Source organism: Diabrotica virgifera, chromosome 1 (assembly GCF_917563875.1).
Source record: "Diabrotica virgifera virgifera chromosome 1, PGI_DIABVI_V3a".
NCBI lineage: Eukaryota > Metazoa > Arthropoda > Insecta > Coleoptera > Chrysomelidae > Diabrotica > Diabrotica virgifera.
In genome coordinates this window covers 262,139,240-262,162,373 of record NC_065443.1, presented here as the reverse complement: position 1 = coordinate 262,162,373, position 23,134 = coordinate 262,139,240, and the positions used below count along the sequence as shown (strand labels likewise).

General features: G+C 32.3%; 2 protein-coding genes across 2 annotated transcripts in view; one reads left to right on the top strand and one right to left on the bottom strand.

The window, feature by feature from the left end:
* The window catches only part of LOC114329433 (glycoprotein 3-alpha-L-fucosyltransferase A-like), a 53,581-nt gene extending 37,994 nt beyond the window's left edge, over nt 1-15,587 (bottom strand). The window contains exon 1 of the mRNA XM_050642005.1: nt 15,331-15,587. The gene's annotated coding sequence lies outside the window, so the exon portion shown is untranslated. The remainder of the gene's footprint in view (nt 1-15,330) is intronic.
* LOC114328009 (uncharacterized) overlaps nt 1-23,134 on the top strand; it is a 269,631-nt gene that overhangs the window by 56,332 nt on the left and 190,165 nt on the right. The window lies entirely within an intron of this gene.

Here is a 23,134-nt window from a genome sequence, read left to right as displayed (position 1 = left end):
GACGGAAGGGCCGCCCGAGAACTTTATCGTACCGATCTATTATCGTTATGGTACTAGATACTGGCATTCTATAAAAATAATAAAGTTACTCGTTATTTTGATATTTTAGAAACACCTACTGTACTTAAAAGTATTTTATGGTTCTACGCATCATTAATTCCTGCATTTGAGAAAATGTTCGATGCCATATTTCGGGGACACACTGTAGATGTGTAGGTTATTGCATAAATCAATAGAATATTATAGTCATACGTTCATTTCAAATTAGTTCATTTTTCTGAGAAATTAATAGTTTACAATATTTGCATTTCATTCTATTTCGATTACGCCAGTCAATGCGCGAGATTAAGAACAATATATTATCTCCAAATTCTATCCTACTGCATGGATTTTAATGAAATTTTGGGAGTAGCCCAATCTCCTAATTCAAAGTCTATCCTATATACTATGGCGCTTTTATCATGGGGGAAGTTCCCACCACTTCTCAGGGGTGAAATATTTTTATTTTCAGATTACATGGAGAAAAAGCAAGATTTTTAAGAAAATTTAAAAATTCATTCTATAATTTGATCACATTTTTTTACAAAAACCATTCATTTGAAACCCGTTCAACTTTTTGAAAGTAGAAATAACACTATATATATTAAAAGGTATGGTAGAAGGAAAACAATGCATTTAAATTATGGTGGATGGGGAGTTAAATGTATATACTTTTCATTTTTCCTTAAAGTACATTAGGCATATATTTTTTTGCACCATATCTCGCTTAGTTTGTAAGTAACCGACATTTAACGGTGCTCGTTTTAAAGGCCTTTTCAAACACTACAAAAGGTGTTGGTAGCATTATACACCTAAAACCTACCGTTCCTCTGTTATTTCAAGTTGAATACACCAATTTGAGCATGCACCAAACAACAAACTATTTTCACCTACCTTATCTCTTTTTGTATTATAAATAGAACATTTACGAAGGAACGAATCTCTTTATTATTTATAATCTAAAAAATGTTTTATATAGTGTTTTTAGTTCGATGCATAGTTTTTAAGGTATTCACAAAAAATCCGTCCGAAAAGGTGTAATTTTTCAATGAAAATGGCCAATTTTCAACTACGCATAACTCAAAAAGTATTGAGTTCTCAAAAAAAAGTATAGACCAATTTTTGCTTAGAAATAGGTTCTTTAGCCACTTTCGTGCTTATTTTGACTAACAAATTTTCCACCCCCTTGAAGAAGTGGGAACCGCCCCAAGATAAAAGCGCCATAGTATATAGGGTAGATTTTGTTTCTTGAGCTATTCCCTACTTACTGTGAAAATATCAAGTACATCGATATAGTAGGATGGAATTCGGAGCCAAATACCCTCATTGACTGCCCTATAATAATGCTCTGCTATGATCGCGTGAGAGGGGACACACACAAGATTATAGCAAAATTTCTATTTACCGTAACTTTTCGAGTTTTTGAGCTACAGCAATGAATTTTATGTCATTGGAAAGGTAATTTTGCATTCTTTCAAAATATGTTAAAATATACAGGGCGTATCTAAAAAAATTAAGATTTTTTATTCATTTCCGGTTCAACCGGAAGCCATATTTTTGGTAAAATTTATTGTGATAATAGATAATAAAGTACCATATATGTCTGCAAAATTTCAAATTTTAGTTTCTATTAAGAAGGAAGTTACGGGCACTCGAATTTTTATAAAAAATTCATAACTCCCCTCCTATGGGGAGTTAAGATATATGACTAATGTCATTCAATTTACTGAAAGGACATCAAAAATATATCAAAAACTAAAAAATTCCTTGGAGCCATTTTTGAGAAAATCTAGTTCAAATTTATGTCAAAATTTGACCCCTTAAATATAGGCAACCCGTAACTTTTTCTGAAAAACGATAACATCCTTCTTATAGTCCCATCTTTAGGCTATATAACGACTTTTTCAAATTAAACTTATCTTAAACAAGTTTTTAGATAGATAGGGAAATGTGTCGGGTGGGCGGTCGGCCATGTTGGCCGCCATTTTGAATTTGGAAATGTCAAATTCCGTATTTTTATTTACCTATCGATGAGCTTACTTTGAGTTGAATTTCATTCATTTCGGTCAAAATTTGCAAAAATGGGCCCTAAATAACCCCCCTATTTCGGCCCCCCTTTGAGAGGTTTTTTTTAAAAGCTTAGTTTCTCGACAAAATTCTCTTAAACTTACTCATACCGAATTTCATCAAAATCGGTCCAGTAGTTTTTGCTGGGCGGTGGCGACATACGTACGTACGTACATACTTCCGACATGTTTTTTTTATTTGCTTTTTAGACCCAGGGGGACACAAAACGTCGAAAAAAAGTGAAATCTGAAAAAATATTTTTTGCACGATCCTATAACTTTATCTATTATACTATACTACGTATATAGTACGATAAAGTAAAATAGGAAATTTAATTAAAAACAAAATGCATAAAGACATAAAAAGAACAGTGACAACTTCTAAACTGAATGCTAATGTACTAACATTTTCGGACTTGGTACTTATATCAGCTATCATAAATATAAATAAGACTCTATTGCCATCTTCACTTTCTGGCATTTATTAAAAATATGAAATATGTCAATAAAAAATTGAAAGGGCGTGTTAGTCCATTAACTTTCACTCATGGTAAAATATTGCAAAACCTTTGGATTTTAAAGAACCGCTTGCTTGGATTGACGTAAAATTTTGACATACATAATAATACACATAACTAACATGTCCATGAAAAAAAGTGATAGTGTGCCTATGGGTGCTTTTACCCTGGGGATGAGTATCACCCCGCCTCGGGGGTGAAAAAACATACGTTCAAAATAAGTACGGAAATTGATCAATTGACTAATTCTTAGCATTATTTTTGTTCTACATAGTTGTTTCACTAAGTTAATACTTTTCGAATTATAAACGAGTGTATAATAATATGTTCATTTTCAAACAAAAAAACATGTTTAAGACGGTTTTTTGCAAATATCTCAAAAAGTTAGTATTTTGTCTAAAAAATAAGATATTTGAGTTTTTTAGTATCACTAATAATAATGTTACCTATGTGGAAAGAAAGCTTAAAAATACAAGAGCAATGCTTAAAAAAGCAATGCTTAAAAATACAAGACAAAAATTATGCGATAAAATAACCGTTGACCTACCCAAAACGGACGCATATGATTGTACTAGAAATTTATAATTAATTAAATCGATTCATCTCTGGAATATAAATAAACGCACCAGTTTCGTTTTTCTAAATAGTTTTTTTATAATTTTTTTTTTAATTCAAAAAAACAAAAAATTTTCAAATCGATTTTTCTAGAATATGGTGGAATCTCTTCTAGAATCCTATGGACTTAAAGCAAGAGTACCTTTTAGTACGAGAATATCTCACAATTTAATAATCCATAGTCAAAAAGCCTTAAAAATTAAATACAAAAAAGTTATGGGATAATTAAAAAAAATTATTTTAAAACAAAATGTTTTCAAAAGTAAGCCCTTTAAACCGATGAAACTTACAAAGCATATAAACAATACATAAGTAAAGTAAGTTGTGAAGCAGTAATGATTAATTTCATTTGGGATAAATGAATAATAGACCAATAATAGGCAATACGAGTCTCCAAATAATAGACCAAAAACAGGTGGTGTTTATTATTTTTCCAATATCTATTGATTGACATCAAACACCACCCCCAACTCTTTGGGGGTAGGGTGGATTTATAGAGGGTGTCCAGAAACTCTAACGACAAACGAAGACAGAAGATTCCTCAGATAATTTTAAGACAATTTAACCCAACTCGCTAACGTTTAAACATTTTTGACTCTGGATTATTAAATTTTGAGGTATTCTAGAACTAAAAGGTACTCTTGCTTTAAGTCGGTAGGACACACCGTTTTCTAGAAAAATCGATTTAAAAATTTTTAGTTTTTTGAATTTAAAAAAAAATTTAAAAAAACGGAAAGTATATTTTACCAACTCAAAGTAAGAGTAACTTTGGGTACCAGAATACCTCATAATTTATTAATCTAGTGTCAAAAATACCCGTGTTGAGCTGCCCCCTCCCCCACTTGCAAAAATTAAAAAACGAATAGCCCTGATTTATGAGCTATTTATGAGCTCTCATATTCCGCAAACTAAAAATTTTGAGCTCGTTCCACTGAGCAGGAATTTAATACTTTAGTGGGGGGGCTGAGTCAGCCCCCCCCACTACTTAAAAATAGGAATATTGAATCGGTTTTTGCGGCAGAATTACGAGCTATTTATGAGCTCTTGAAATTATATAGTTTCGATTTTTGAGCTCATCCCCTTCACCCCCAAACAACCCTTTAATTGATTTAACTTAAGAGAAAAATGCTGAGAAAACTTAAAATATATGGTATTGAGGATATAATTCCTATAGGGTATATACTCTAAGAATAAACTATTAAATCACGTGCATTTCGATTATTGAGCTACAACCCCTTCGCAAGAAAACCACCCTATCTTCCCAGCTTAAGAGAAAGTTGTACTTGAAATGCATTAAATTAATTATTTGGCGACTACATATCATTTAATAATTTATAAGCTTTCAAATTACGCGCATTTAAATCAGTAAATTGCAATTTATTGTATATAGTGCAGTCACTGAAAGTAAAAATCAACGATTACCTTCAATTTCGGTGAACCTTCATCGGTTTTCACGAAAATTGGTCAGTGGTTAGAGGATACCTCAAGAAACAAAGGTGACATGATACCACCTTGCGCCTTTACCCTGAGGGTGGATACCGCCCCTTCTCGGGGGTGAAAAATTATTTTATAAAAAATAACTGCACAAATCTATAAAAGAACAAATTATAAGCAAAATGTATTATATAAAGTTATTAAAATAAGTCAATACTTTTTAAGTTATTAAAGATCAAAAATTTTAATTATTCGTGAAAAAAATGCATATTTTGAAGCGGTTTTTCGTAAATCACTGAAAAACTGTAAGTTTTTACAAAAAAGTTAATAGTAGTTTTATTCGTATAGCTTATATTCTAAGAATACACTCTTAAATCACGCGCCTTTCGATTATTGAGATACAACCCCTTCGCAAGAAAACCATCCCATATTCCCGGCTTAAGAGAGAGAATTAATTGTACTTAAAATAATTTAAATTAATTATTTGTCGACTAGATATCGTTTAATAATTTATGAGCTCACAAAATATACGCATCTCAATTATTGAATTGCCATTTTCTTTCTGTAGTGCAGTCACTGAAGGTAAAAATCAACTATGACCTTCGATTTCGGTAAATCTGCATTCATTTTCACGAAAATTGGTGAGCGGATTTTGATGCTATCAACTTTTTCTGGAGCTCATTTTGGATAGGTATTTCTAAGTACTTTGATAAGTATTTAGTACCTAAGTGTTATAAAATGCATCTCTTTCCCGTTATTTAAGCTTGAATTCTTAGATTTGAATAGTCGCAGAAAAAAATATACATTTAATTACCAATAACTTACTTTAAATTAACATTAAAGGGTTTTTCAAGTAAGCAATTTATTATATTTTTTATTGGCTTCAATTTTAGTGATGAACACTTTTTTGTAAAAACTTACAGTTTTTGAGTTATTTATGAAAAATCGCTTTAAAGCATGCATTTTCTTTCACAAAAATTAAAATATTTGATCTTTAATAACTCAAAAAGTATTAATTTATTTTAATCACATTATATAACAAATTTTGCTTACAATTTGTCCCTCTCTCGATTTGTGGGGTTATTTTTAATAAAGTAATTTTCACCCCCGAGAAGGGGTGACATATACCCCAGGTTAAAACCCCAAGTTGTTATTGTTAATTCGTGAAAATTAATGGAGATTTAACGAAATCGAAGTCATAGTTGATTTTTACCTTCAGTGACTGTACTATAGAAAGAAAATGGCAATTCAATAATTGACATGCGTATATTTTGCAAGCTCATAAATTATTAAACGATATGTAGTCTCCAAATAATTAATTTAAATTATTTTAAGTACAACTCTCCCTTAAGCCGGGAATATGGGATGGTTTTCTTGCGAAGGGGTTGTAACTCTATAATCGAAAGGCGCGTGATTTAAGAGTTTATGCTTAGAATATAAGCTTTACGAATTAAATTACTATTAACTTTTTTGTAAAAACTTACAGTTTTTCAGTGATTTACGAAAAACCGCTTCATAACATGCATTTTTTTCACGAATAATTAAAATCTTTGATCTTTAATAGCTTAAAAAGTATTGACTTATTTTATTAACTTTATATAATAAATTTTGCTTTTAATTTGTTCTTTTATTGATTTGTGCAGTTATTTTTAATAAAATAATTTTCACCCCCGAGAAGGGGCGGTATCCACTCTCAGGGTAAAGGCGCAAGGTGGTACCATGTCACCTTTGTTTCTTGACGTATCCTCTAACCACTGACCAATTTTCGTGAAAATCGATGAAGGTTCACCGAAATTGAAGGTAATTGTTGATTTTTACCTTCAGTGACTGCACTATACAAAATAAATTGTAATTTACTGATCTAAATTCGCGTAATAAGTTGGAAGCTTATAAATTATTCAATGATATGTCGACGCCAAATAATTAGTTTAATGCATTTTAAGTACAACTTTCTCTTAAGCCGGGAAGATAGGGTGGTTTTCTTGCGAAGGGGTTGTAGCTCAATAATCGAAATGCACGTGATTTAATAGTTTATTCTTAGAGTATATAAGTTATAGGAATTATATCCGCAATACGATATATTTTAAGTTTTCTCAGCATTTTTCTCTTATGTTAAATCAATTAAAGGGTTGTTTGGGGGTGAAGGGGATGAGCTCAAAAATGGAAACCATATAATTTCAAGAGCTCATAAATTGCTCGTAATTCTGCCGCAAAAACCGATTCAATATTCCTATTTTTAAGTAGTGGGGGGGCTGACTCAGCCCCCCCTAATACACTAAAGTATCAAATTCCTGCTCAGTGGAACGAGCTCAAAATTTTTAGTTTGTGGAATATGAGAGCTCATAAATAGCTCATAAATCAGGGCTATTTGTTTTTTGATTTTTGCAAGTGGGGGGGGGGGGCAGCTCAACACGGGTGTCAAAAATGCTTAAAAATACAAGACAAAAATTATGCGATAAAATAACCGTTGACCTACCCAAAACGGACGCATATGATTGTACTAGAAATTTATAATTAATGAAATCGATTCATCTCTGGAATATAAATAAACGTACCAGTTTTAGTTTTTCTAAATAGTTTTTTTTTTAATTTTTTTTTTTAATTCAAAAAAACAAAAAATTTTCAAATCGATTTTTCTAGAATATGGTGGAATCTCTTCTAGAATCCTATGGACTTAAAGCAAGTGACGAGAATATCTCACAATTTAATAATCCATAGTCAAAAAGCCTTAAAAATTAAATACAAAAAAGTTGTGGGATAAAACAACCGTTGGCTTACCCAAAACGGGCGCCTATGACCGGTACTAGAAATCCACAGTGCACAATGAATGGAATCGATTTATCTCTGGATGATAAATATGTGTACCAATACCAATAATTTTCGTTTTTCTAAATAGAAGCATTCTGGGGGTTTTTAAGAAAAACTAATTACAAGACGCCATCTTCAAAGAGCTCTAGCTCCCTTAGGAAGCATTTTCGGTCTAAGTGAATTGGGTTATATTATGTTAAAATTATCGGAGGAATCTCCTATTTTCGTTGGTCGGTACAGTTTCTGGACACCCTGTATATAGAAAATCTCAAGGTTTTAAACGCACTTTGAAAAATTGAAATCGGTCAACTAATACAGGGTGTTTCATTGGTAAAGTAACATACGTTAACTGTAGAAAGAGGATACTTAGGCGGTCTCAAAAATACCATACTTAATGGGTCTTACACCATTAATAACAAAGATAGATGCTGGTGTTTTATCTATTTTGCCATTTTCTTAATTGGTTCATAACTTGTTGACCACACTGTATATTTATTTTATATTTGGCACGCAAATAGCATTTAAGGCGTACAATAAATTAATTTATTTACAATTGTAAACAATCCAGGTCCGGCTTAAAAAATATTGGATAAATGTTCCGACCCCAAAAAAACACCCTGTACATTAATTTTTTTTAAAATGGATTTTTCAGTTGAAAAGAGGCTAAAAAAACTAAATTCTGTGATATACTTTGAATTTTCGGCAAAATGATTTTTCTGGTGAAATTTGGAATTTGAATTCTGAAATTAAGTAAATTGCGAGAGCTCCAAGTAGAAAATAATTGAAATACAGCTTCCAACTTGTCAACCACACTGTATATTGATTTTATATTTAACACGCGAATGTTCTTTTAGGTATCGTCAATTAATTTAATTACAATTATAAAAAATCCAGGTCCGGATTCAAAAATATTGTATAAATGTTCCAACACAAAAAAACACCTTGTATATTATTTTTTTTTAAATGGATTTTGCATTTGAAAAGAGGATGAAAAACAAAATTAGTGGTATACTTTGAATTTTCGGCAAAATGATTTTTCTGGTAAAAATTTTAATTTGAATTCTGAAATTATACGAATTGCGAAGCTCAAAGTAAAATAAATTAAAATATGACTTAATTTTAATTAATACCATTATTTAATCTAAATTGGCAAACTATTAATACTTGCACAAATAACAATAATTTTTGATGACCCCCTCTGTGGCTCAGTGGTAAGAGTGCCTACCTTTGGATCGAAAGGTCCGAATGGTCGTGAGTTCGAATCTCACCAGGGTCAGAAATTTTTCGTTTATTATAAATTAATAAATGAAAATAGTTTCTGTCCTTGTGGGATCGGTACTCACCGGAGGGACCGCAGACGTTCGGATACAATTAGCGTCTCTTTGCAAAGACAATGACGTCGACTTTGCAATGTAACAAGACACTTACTCAACACACACAATACACAGTACACATGACGCTAGGGACCTAACTACAGAAATTTACCGTACCTACGTATAAAAAAAATAATTTTTGATGGTGGTAATTTTGAATAAGTACTTTAGTTTTGAATAGTGATTATGTTGCAAATTTTCGCTGTTTTGTTATAATTTTTAGCTATTTTGTTGATTAAAGTGATGTATTCTTTATTGACCCTTTATTATTTATTCATTATTTAAAGATGAATATTCGCCAAAAACTATTTTTTACACATAAAAAATCACTAAAATATTAACATTTTACCAATTTAGATTAAATAATGGTATTAATTAAAATTAAGTCGCATTTTAATTTTTTCTACAAGAGCTCTCGCAATTGACATAATTTCAGAATTCAAATTCAAAATTTTACCAGAAAAATCATTTTGTCGAAAATTCAAAGTATACCACTAATTTTGTTTTTCATCCTCCTTTCAGATGCGAAATCCATTTTAAAGAAAATTAATATACGAGGTGTTTTTTGGGGTCGGAATATTTACACAATATTTTTTAAACCGGACCTGGATTTTTTATAATTGTAAATAAATTAATTGATTGGACACCTAAAAGAATATTCGCGTATTAAATATAAAATCAATATACAGTGAGGTTGACAAGTTGTAAGCTGTATTTCAATTTTTTTCTACTTAGAGCTCTGGCAATTCACTTAATTTCCGAATTCAAATTCAAAATTTCACCAGAAAAATCATTTTGCCGAAAATTCAAATTATACCACTGAATGTAGTTTTTCATCCTCTTTTCAACTGAAAAATCCATTTTAAAAAAATTTTTTTGTTTAAATTTAAAATGTACAGGGTGTTGTTTTGGGGTCGGAACATTTTTCCAATATTTTTTAATCCAGATCTGGATTTTTTACAATTCTAAATAAATTAATTTATTGTACACCTTAAATGATATTTGCGTGTGAAATATAAAATAAATATACAGTGTGGTTAAAAAGTTATGAACCAATTAAGAAAATGGCAAAATAGATAAAACACCCAGTATCTTTGTTATTAATGGAATCCATTAAGTATGGTATTTTTGAGGTCGCCTAAGTGTCCTCTTTCTACAGTTAACGTATGTTACTTTCCCAATGAAACACCCTGTATAAATAGGAGAGCCTAGAGAATTTTTTTAAGTTTGGTGGTCGAGGTTGCCCTCAGTGCGCCGAGCAAAAAGTGAATTGGCGTGTTGTGTAGTGGCTACCCACACCACCATAACTTTAAACAATTTCCTAGGCTTTCCTAGTTGACAAATTCTTTAAAGTGCACTTGAAAGCTGGAGCCCTTCTTTGTATGTGAAAGAGTTCTTTTCGATTATTTAAAGTAAGATGGAAAGCTTATTTTGAGCAATAAAAACTTTTAGATAATAACTTCATTAGACAATAAATACATATCAAATGTTCAATTTATAGCTAGTCAAATATTATGTAAAATTGAAAAACAAAACTTTTACCTCATAATTTTTTGTAGGAGCAATATCTCTCGAGACATATGCGCAAAAAGTAGATTTTTTTTAGATTCTGTTAAATACAAAAATTAAGCACAAGATTTGCGACTGACGCATACCGTCATTAAACATCCTGAAGTGATTCAGGATGTTTGTTCAGGATAATTCAGGATGTTCAGGATAAGTGACCTTATGATATAAGTGTTAAAAGTACACGTTTAAGGCACGCATGTGAAAGTTTGCAGAATGAGCGATAGCGAGTTCTGCAATTCACATGAGTGCCTTTAAAATGTACTCTTTTAACACGCATATCATACAATATTTTTTCTACAAACGTAATTACAGGACAATATCTACAAAAACTTTTACTTGAACGTGACTGACATTCCATTTTTTATTTTTTGACATTACATCAAAATTTTCTAAACGCTCAATACGAACTGCAGTGCCTTAAAAATATTTTAAAGCACTAGTGCCTTAAAGTAGCATTTTTAACGCTCGTATGGAGTGCTAAAAATTGCATTTTTAACACGGATGTAGAAAATAAAAGTTTTATGTTCCAATTAATTGTGAACTTTTCTCTTTAATAATATTATCCAATGATATGACATATTTTCTTTGAATGCAAAATTAACGAGAGATATATAAATCAATTGTATTACAATTTACGACAAACACAAGTTCATTTTCCAATTAGTATAGAATATCTACTAAGTTGTCATAAAATGGAAATATTTAAATTACTCATAAACTACTTGAAAGAAACAAATATAGTCATTTGAGTCAGATAGGTGGGAATATAACAAAACTAATAAATTGAGGTAAAAATAAAATAAAAATCTGTGGCTAACGGACCCGCATCCAAGCCATTTTTTCACACACACACACACACACACACACACACACACACACACACACACACACACACACACACACACACACACACACACACACACACACACACACACACACACACACACACACACACACACACACACACACACACACACACACACACACACACACACACACACACACACACACACACACACACACACACACACACACACACACACACACACACACACACACACACACACACACACACACACACACACACACACACACACACACACACACACACACACACACACACACACACACACACACACACACACACACACACACACACACACACACACACACACACACACACACACACACACACACACACACACACACACACACACACACACACACACACACACACACACACACACACACACACACACACACACACACACACACACACACACACACACACACACACACACACACACACACACACACACACACACACACACACACACACACACACACACACACACACACACACACACACACACACACACACACACACACACACACACACACACACACACACACACACACACACACACACACACACACACACACACACACACACACACACACACACACACACACACACACACACACACACACACACACACACACACACACACACACACACACACACACACACACACACACACACACACACACACACACACACACACACACACACACACACACACACACACACACACACACACACACACACACACACACACACACACACACACACACACACACACACACACACACACACACACACACACACACACACACACACACACACACACACACACACACACACACACACACACACACACACACACACACACACACACACACACACACACACACACACACACACACACACACACACACACACACACACACACACACACACACACACACACACACACACACACACACACACACACACACACACACACACACACACACACACACACACACACACACACACACACACACACACACACACACACACACACACACACACACACACACACACACACACACACACACACACACACACACACACACACACACACACACACACACACACACACACACACACACACACACACACACACACACACACACACACACACACACACACACACACACACACACACACACACACACACACACACACACACACACACACACACACACACACACACACACACACACACACACACACACACACACACACACACACACACACACACACACACACACACACACACACACACACACACACACACACACACACACACACACACACACACACACACACACACACACACACACACACACACACACACACACACACACACACACACACACACACACACACACACACACACACACACACACACACACACACACACACACACACACACACACACACACACACACACACACACACACACACACACACACACACACACACACACACACACACACACACACACACACACACACACACACACACACACACACACACACACACACACACACACACACACACACACACACACACACACACACACACACACACACACACACACACACACACACACACACACACACACACACACACACACACACACACACACACACACACACACACACACACACACACACACACACACACACACACACACACACACACACACACACACACACACACACACACACACACACACACACACACACACACACACACACACACACACACACACACACACACACACACACACACACACACACACACACACACACACACACACACACACACACACACACACACACACACACACACACACACACACACACACACACACACACACACACACACACACACACACACACACACACACACACACACACACACACACACACACCTGATACAATGATATGACACCTAGACCAGGGCGCATCTGTAAAAATATTAGTACATTATTTGGATGTTGAGAGGTGACTAATATTTTTGTGCAGAAATTGCTTGAAAATAACTCATAAAATAATATTTGACTTACCCTCCCACTCAAAAAGGTCCGGAACATTGTATAAATAATTCAAAATCTCAAAAAATTAAGGAAAAATTCGATTTTTTTCTTCGTTTTTTGATTATAACTTTAAAAGTATTCATTTCCTAAGTCAAAAGCATTGACATAAAAGTTACGTAATTATATTTCCTACAATACAGGAACAGGATTAGTTAAATTTTTTAAAAATTGTCACCCTTGTTGCAAAATAGCAATAATTGCAAAAAAAAACATAAAAAACAAGTATTTGCATTTTACGTTTTTCAACCATTTATGCTACACTTATAGACCTGGATCCCGCGTACCAAAAAAAAGTTGATTAATAACAAGCTGAAAATTTGTTAATAGCTTAACGATGTCTAGTCGGACAAATTTTGATGTATGGGAACACTGGAATAGGGGAAATTTTAATTGTGGAACAGGTTAAAAATTTGGAACGTCAGATTACGAAAACGTTCCATGTATTTTGTCGGACAGAACTTCCAATTGATTTGTTACCCTTTCATTAAACTCTCATGCAAAAACCATACCGCTATTACTAACCAACATAATTCCTGTCATTTGACATGTTCTCCGTATTCCACTCATTAAAATGCCCAGTTGGTCTGATTTTTGCATGAGAGTTTAATGAAATGGTAACAAATCAATTGGAAGTTCTGTCCGACATGAATCTGACGTTCCAAATTTTTAACCTGTTCCACAATTAAAACTTCCCCTGTTCCAGTGTTCCCATACATCAAAGTTTGTCCGACTAGACTCCGTTAAGCTATTACCAAATTTTCAGCTTGCTATTAATCAACTTTTTTTTGGTACGCGGGATCCAGGTCTATTAGGACCTTCATATTTCACCCAGAAAAACTTTATTATATAATAAAACATTACTGTAAATTTAATTAAGATCGGTTAAATATATTTTGCAAAATAAAATAACACTTTTTTAGCAAAAACCTTCTTTTTTCATATATTTTAACGTAGAGAATAAAAGTTTATTATTTTTAAACATATGCAATTGTTTAAACAATATTTCACAAACAATAATGAAATTAGTTTGATTTTTGTGGAATTAAAATATTAAAATACAACAAAATATAGAGTAAGAAAATAATATATTAGATAAATTGGAAGAAATTTTGGTGGAAATCAACTTATGTGAATCGAACACCGCTGTTCTGCGCGTAGCACCAAAAATTAATGATTATTTAAAAATAATCCTGACGCCGTGGTTGTTAACCGATTTTAATTTTCCAAATTGCAAATGAAATGTATAGTATTCTTCTATATGTAAAAAAAATTTCAACTTGCTATCTGCTTTATTTTCAGTCCTGCAACATTTTGAAAAAATGATTTTTTTTTGAAAATGCTGGATTGCAAAATTTATTGTGCAAAATCTGTTGAACCGAATTCAATGAGATTTACAGTATTATTTTATTATATCATAAAGTTGAAATCATATTTTATTATATCAAATGGTTGAAAAACGTAAAATGCGAATACTTGTTTTTTATGGGTTTTTCGCAATTATTGCTATTTTGCAACAAGGGTGAAAATTTTTAAAAAATTTAACTAATCCTATATTGTAGGAAATTTAATTACGCAACTTTTATGTTGGTGCAACTTTTCTCTGAACTGAATACTTTTAAAGTTATAATCGAAAAACGAAGAAAAAAATCTAATTTTTCCTTCATTTTTTGACATTTTGATTATTTAAACAATGTTCCGGACCTTTTTGAGTGGGAGAATAATTCAATTATTACTATGAGTTAATTCCAAGCCATTTTTGCAAAAAAATATGAGTCACCTCTCAACGTCCATCTTAAAACAGATGCGCCCTGGACTAACCATATTAATGTTTGTTAAAATTATTTATTGGGAATATTCAAGTTAAAATTTACATTTTTTGCTATACATTAAAAAGTTGTACAGATTTATGTGAACTTACCAGTTTCGGCCTATGTAATAATTCACTCTATTTATTTTCATGTCTATCAACACTTTCAACTTTTTTACTTTCGATCCAACAAGGATACAGACCCGATTGCACCACTGCAACAATTAAAATCAACGACGTAAACCACGTTTGGGTATTATCGGTTCGATGCTGTGACCGTACGAGTTGCTTTACTAATGTGGATTAAGTTAAGCGCGTTGGTTGTGCTTAGCACGATACCACGCCGATTTGTCTTTGAAGGGCGCTGTATTGTGTATTTTTTTTGTCGAAATAGACGGGTTGCTAAAATTGTTAGTAACAGTCAATTTGTCTTATCTTCAAACCTTTGGCCTTTAAAAATGTGATACGCGGAGATATTTTTATAGAACATTCACCTGAAATATACGGCGTGATGCAAAATTATGGAATACATTCATTATTTCAGAAAGAAACTGCATTCAAAAAATCTTAAAACATGTCAATTTTAATTTTTGAATGACCATCATCACATATATGTGATATAACGTCATTTACGAGTACTTGTAAGGTAGCGTTAAAATTTTGCTACTAAAAGTCCTCGAAACTTTTGTTAGCACTGTATCTAGTCACGCGGTTTGTGGAGTTTCAATATTATTAACCCTATCTGTGTTTAGACTTTATGTTCCTCTATCTAATTTAATTTCATTTAACTTTAAACCCGTTGCAAACACAAGATCAAATATCGACTAAGAATGTCTATATTCCCACTCAGTTTTTAATTACTCTGACGATCGACTATAAATAACCGAATAACCCCATTTTCATCTCATTTGTCAATGTCAATTTATAAGTTTTTTGAGTAGAGTGAGAGAATATAAAATTCTTAATTGTATGTCAAAAGTGTACAATAACCACGCCTTAAAACCCACCAAATTTCATTTGTATATCTTAACCGGTTTTAAAGCAATAAATAAATCATCAGTTTGTAAGAAAAAAATTCAACATCCCGTATCTCGGAAACGAAGCATTTGCGGATATCGCGACATTGCGATTATCAAGCAAACTGTCATTATTTTTTCATTCAGAATTACCCCTTAAAGTTTGTCGCACTTATTTAGAAATACCCTGTACTGATGGCTGAAGAACATGGCTAGTTGTTAAGAAAATAACTTTTTTATTATCCAACATAAGCGAATGAATAAAAAAACAGAATGTTAAGAACACCTGAGGCTATAGTTAGGTTTTAATTTCAGTATTTTATAAATGCTAGAATATTCTATAGGCTGATGCGAACTTTCAGAAAAAAACACAGTTTGATACGTACACCCGGTAGAGAATGAAAATTTACCTGTTTAGCAACAATATTATTACATCGATATTGTTAAAGAATCAGGCTATAACATATTTAAAAAAATCACTTAAATCAGACAACAGGTTTACGAAATTCGAGACATCAAAAAGACCAAATTTTGAAGTGGACCGATTTGTGTGCATGCAAGTTTACATAGTTTTGCTTACTATAGGTATTAACTTTTTAAACGTTTTATTCAGAAATATACGTAGTATAACTTTACCTAGAACTCAGTGGAAAATAATGATCCATCTGTTTATATTTAAAACAAAAGACACATGTATACCATCGATTATCGATAAAAACCACAAATTTTATAGCAACAATTTGACCAAACCAACAGTTAATTACGACTATCAAATACCAAATATTTTTTATGATGTGCTCTAGCAGTAACCCTGGGCCCCTGGGTCTGCAGGGATCGGTTCTGATTGCGTATTCATTTTCAGTGACCCCAAAAACCCCCCGAATAACAAAATCTGGCCCTAAACATACTGATTTTTACATGTTTATGCAATTTTGGAAGCATGTTATGCATTTTAAAATGAAATTATGCATTTTCACCCATTTTTCTATTCTTTTTTTCTGACGTCATCCTAAAAGAAATGCAAAAAGTTGCAAGTCTCTAGGTGCTGTATTTTAAAATCGGTTTATTTTGTGATAAATGCCCTGTTCTAGTTTGTATTAACTTTTTAAACGTTTATTCAGAAATATACGTAGTATAACTTTACCTAGAACTCAGTGGAAAATATGAATCCATCTGTTTATATGTTTTATTTTTATCCAACAAAAGACACATGTGTATCATCGATTAATTATCGATAAAAACCACAATTTTATAGCAACAATTCCATCAAACCAACAGTTAATTACAACTATCAAATACCAAATATTTTTTTATGGCGTGCTCTAGCAGTAACCCTGGGCTCCAGGTGATCCGGGGATCGGTTTTAATTGCGTATTCATTTTCAGTGACCCCAAAAACCCCCGAATAACAAAATCTGGCCTTAAACATAATGATTTTGACATGATTATGCGATTTTGGATGCATGTTATATGCAATTATGCATTTCCACATATTAAATGCAAAAAGTTGCAAGTCAAGTCAAGTCAAATTTATTCATCACATGCGACATTGTACAAAGTACATGTATGAGACAAGTCAAAGTTTATACAAAAAGTATATAAATTGTAAATACAAAAAGTATATAAAAAAGTATATAAATTAATAAATATGACAACACATACTTAAAAGATATTTTTAGAGCATGGCTCTAGCTCACAAATGTATTGATGTACACACCTCCGAAAGTTTGGCTGATGTAAATTCATGCGTATATCTATTGGCAATTTGTTAAAGAAACTTATGGCTGCATAATGTGTGCTACCTTCCAACAATACAGAACGATGTTGTGGAAGCATAAAGTGATTGTCTCTGAATCTTGTTGAATAAACATGGTTAAATTTAAATTTATTGAATTCATTAATTTTGCAATGTAAATACATTATACACGAAAATATATCTCTAGGTGCTGTAATATATAAGTCTCTAGGTGCTGTATTTTAAAATCGATTTATTTTGTGATAAATGCCCTGTACTTCAGGGTAATAAGCTAGAAATAGACCATGTTCGGGACACTCAAAGATCCAGGTAGCTGACTACGTTTTTAATTATTGTAGACCTATAGGAAAAAAACCTACCTGTTTCCTGTCTAGAGTTCGCGTCCGTTTTTTAATTATTAGCAATTTAGTGCAAAAATCGCGATTTTTTCGATTTTTTGCACTCCATTCAAAAGCTAAATAGTTGACATAAAATTACAAAATTCAGTTTTTTAGAACATTGAAAAACTTTCAAAATGCTGATTTTTGAAATTTAAAAAGTTAATTTGTTGCTACGCAAACTGCAAAATAAGTGAAAATCGTTATTTGTTAATAACTTTTACTAAAACTACCTTAGAACTTTTGTGTTTCACCCAAAGTTGGGTATTGGGGTACTTAACAAACCCTCAAAATTTGAGGGTAAAATCCATTAATTAATTTAAGAGTTATTCTAATTGTTTATCCCAGAGACATTTATTTTGCAATAACATAAGACAGAAAATAATGAAGATAGGTCAATTCTGCGTATGCCAAATGAAAGTAGAAAACTGATGCTATCAAAATGTATTAAAAAAAGATAAAAAAAATTATCTAATATAGTCAAAAATCCTAATGTCAAATTTGTAAAATTTTGTAGTTTATAAACTAGAATAACTTTAAAAATATTGTCCGTAAAAAAATCATTTTACATATTAGAAAAGCTGGTATTTTACACGAATTTTTAAAAATATAGTTCAATTGGTGACTAGCCGTGGTAAGTGAAGGGGGAGCTGGGAGCCGACCAATGCACGAGTTTAAAAACTAAAAAGAGTAACTTAAAACTACTATCATTTTCTATATCTCGGGATCTACTGCATATGTTTTGATCGTTCTTGTTTTAATTTGTAAGTAATTTTTCTGTACATTACAAATATGCAATTTGTCTAGACATTTATTAATTAATAAACACTCAAATTTGTTTAAACAATTATTGAAAAAATAATTGTTTCCCAAAAATCCATGATTTTAATCATACTATCTTTATTAACCATAAAAAAAGTTAAGGTACACTTTAATAAATAAATTAGCTTCAATAAATAATTACTTCTCTAATAAAAATCATTTATTTATTAAAGTCTACTATAACTTTTTCTATGATCATTAATGCTACTATGATTAAAAAAATAGATTTTCAAGAATTGTTTAAACAAATTAGACTGTTTGTTAATTAATAAATTTATAAACAAATTGCATATTTGTAATGTACGTAGAAATTACATACAAATTAAAAAAGAAAGATAAAAATCCATTGAGTTGATCCGGAGATACATAAAATTATATTCGTTTGAAATTGCTTTTTCGGTATTTTAACTCGGTGGATTTGTAGGGAACCCTAGTAATCGTTTGAACTACATTTTTGAAAAATCGTAGAGGTGAAGGTACAATGTTTGTGCAAATTTTTTAAGAAAAAATACAAATCCCATTCTTTAAAATGGCATTAATGAGATTCTTTATTTATTATAAACAAATTAGCTGTGAATTAAAAAAACATATGGCTAACTTTGTCCCAAATGAACCCAGGCTAAATTATTTTATTTGAAAATTCGTGTTAAAATACTATCTCTTCGAATATATAAAAAGATTGTTTCTACGGACAACATTTTTAAAGTTATTCGAAATGTTTATAAACTACAAAATTTCAAAAATTTGGCATTAGGATTTTTGACTTTATTAATTATTTTGTTTATCTTTTTTTAATACATTTTGATACTATCACTCTTCTACTTTCATTTGGCATACTTAGAATTACCCTATCTTCATTATTTTTTGTCTTATCTTATTGCAAAATAAAGGTCTCTGGGATAAACAAATAGAATAACTCTTAAACTAATTAATTGATCGGTCTCAAATTTTAAAGGTTTGTTAAGTACGCCAATACCCAACTTTTGGTGAAACACAAAAGTTCTAAGGTAGTTTTAGTAAAAGTTATTAACAAATAACGATTTTCACTTATTTTGCAGTTTGCATAGCAACAAATTAACTTTTTAAATTTCGAAAATCAGCATTTTGAAAGTTTTTCAATGTTCTAAAAAACTGAATTTTGTAATTTTATGTCAACTATTTAGCTTTTGAATGGAGTGCAAAAAATCGAAAAAATCGCGATTTTTGCTCTAAATTGCTAATAATTAAAAACGGACGCGAACTCTAGGCAGGAAACAGGTAGGTTTTCTTCCTATAGGTCTACAATAACTAAAAAAGTAGTCAGCTACCTGGATCTTTGAGTGTCCCGAGAAAATCCTTATTAGTCTGGAATACTGGTCTAGTATTAAATGTTTAAACATTTATTCAGAAATATACGTAGTATAACTTTACCTAGAACTCTGTGGAAAATAATAATCCATCTGTTTATATTTAAAACAAAAGACACATGTTTATAATATCATCGATTATCGATAAAAACCACAAATTTTTTAGCAACAATTTGATCAAACCACCAGTTAATTACAACTATCAAATACCAGATATTTTTTATGTCAAGGTGATTTCCAAAGACAGTTCTTTTACATCTATAAAAAATCCAATGAGTCATAAAGTATTTTTTTACTATACGGATACAATCAGTCAAAATCAAATAATTACCTCGCTGAAGGTAAAAAACAGTTCCTTATGAATGGTTCAAGTACAGGGTACGTTTAAAAGGTATAATATAGCCCATATTGTGAGACTGCTCCCGTATGAAGAACAAGAGTGTGAAGGGTGTCGGGAGAAAATCATGGATGTCATCAAGACATCCATGATTTTGAGAAAAACCAATTTTAAAGTTACAAGACTGTTTACAACAACAACAATTTGTTGAGAGGTATTAAAAATAAACGGAATAATAGAAAAATTTATTGATAATATGATCTAATGGTAGGGGAGCCCAAGCGGGGATTTTTGCAGTTACTCGAGCGCGTCAGATTATCATATGGGGAGAAACCTGGTACCCTACAAATGTACCTCTACCATATATTGGTTCTTAACACAGGGGAGTTCGTTAAGGGGGACCCGAAAAAAAATCTATCCTTAAAAAAACTCGAAATTGTCAGATTAAGATAAGGTAAGTTAAATACATGCAAAAGAGTGTATATTTAAAAAATCTGACGATTTGAGCCGGGCGTAAGAAAATGGGTGAGTCCCAAAATTTCACAAGAAAAAAGCGAATATTTCGCGAAATGAATGACAGATCGAAAAACTAAAAAATATGTGCTCAATATTTTTTAAAAATCTATCGAATAATACCAAACACGACTTCCTACGGAGAAAAGTGGGGGGTAAATTTAATATTTTAAATACGAATCCCGCGATATCTCGCGAAATCAACATCAGATCAAAAAACTGTAAAATACACTTATTCAATATTTTTCAAAAATCTGTCGAATGTCACCAAACACGAACCCCCATGGATGTGGGGTGGGGGGTTACTTTAAAATCTTAAATAGAAACCCTCATTTTTTATGGCAGTTTTGGATTCCTTACGTAAAAATAAGTAACATTTATTCGAAACATTTTTTCGAATTATGGATAGATGTCGCTATAATCGGAAAAAACGATTGTTGGAAATGGAAAATTAAATTAAAAATTGGCAAGCGCCCACTAAAATGGAAAACTTCACTTAACTTTTTTTGGTTTTAGGACCTACTCTTCACAACCCAATAGGTCCCCAAAGCTCTCGAGTGACTGCACATTTAGCATACTTTGCTCACCTACCATAATGTAAACAAAGAATAAAACTCGAATTATTTTTAAAAAAGTTGAAAATTAGTGGCGCAATGTTCACTTTTTAACCGTTGGAAAACAATGGATGTCACCAAGTACAAGCATTTAGTCCCAATATTATTTCTGCTTTGTTTTTTTTTTGTTCACTGCTTTCATTTAAAAAAGAATAAAACCTTTTTGGTTAAAAAACTTGTCTTAGCAATAAAAGGGAGAATCAGCTTTTACTTGATTTTCTACTTCCTTTAGTTGTGTTTAGTGTTGGAAAATTCTCGAGAATGAAAAATCAGAGAATATTCTCGAGAATATTCTCAATATGGAGAATTTTGTGAGAATGAACCCTATGACGCACTTAGGAATATTGTTGAAGATGAAAATAGGGTATTAAAAATCATGAAATTGTATACAAAAACAACAGAGAACACAAAATGTATTTGATAAAAAAATGAAAGCTTCTTAGCAACAAATAATGGTAATGGATGTGGTGATTTTCAATTCAATTCAATTTATCAACCAAAATTTACAATTTTATGTAGGTATAATAATAGTGTACAGAAAGACACCTAGATGTGACAACAACTGTGTGTGTCGGAAAAAATTTAATCAGAAAAACATGAGGCCTCAGGTTCAGAATATATTTCTATCATTAGCTCATCCTGGTCATCTACATTCTGCATTTCCATGTACAGATGAGAAGTTGTGGGATTTTATTTTTCACGAGTTGTCAGCTCAGTCATGGATTGGTCTATGTCTAAAGGGGCATTTAGACGGGCTAGTTTTTGAAGCAATATGTTGCCGAAAATATATATTTGGTATGTTTCTGGCAACATTACAGCCATCTAATGAAAATATCGCTGTTTGGCTGAGCCATGTGGCCGAAATCTTACTGGTATTTGAACACTAATGCAGTGCCTGATGCGTTGCCGATAAAGTCGAACTGCTGTGGAAAATGTTGCATGTTGCTCTGTATTTCTTTTTTATTTCCTGTACTCTGTTGAAATTTAATTTGGTTTTGTCGAAACATACAAAGAAAAGATGAATATGTGGTCACATGAAATCACAATAAGGTTTATTAATGCAGTACATTGACGTCCAGAGTTGTGGAACTTGGCATACTTCTGGAACTGTGAGACAAATGGAAGAGTAGTGCAC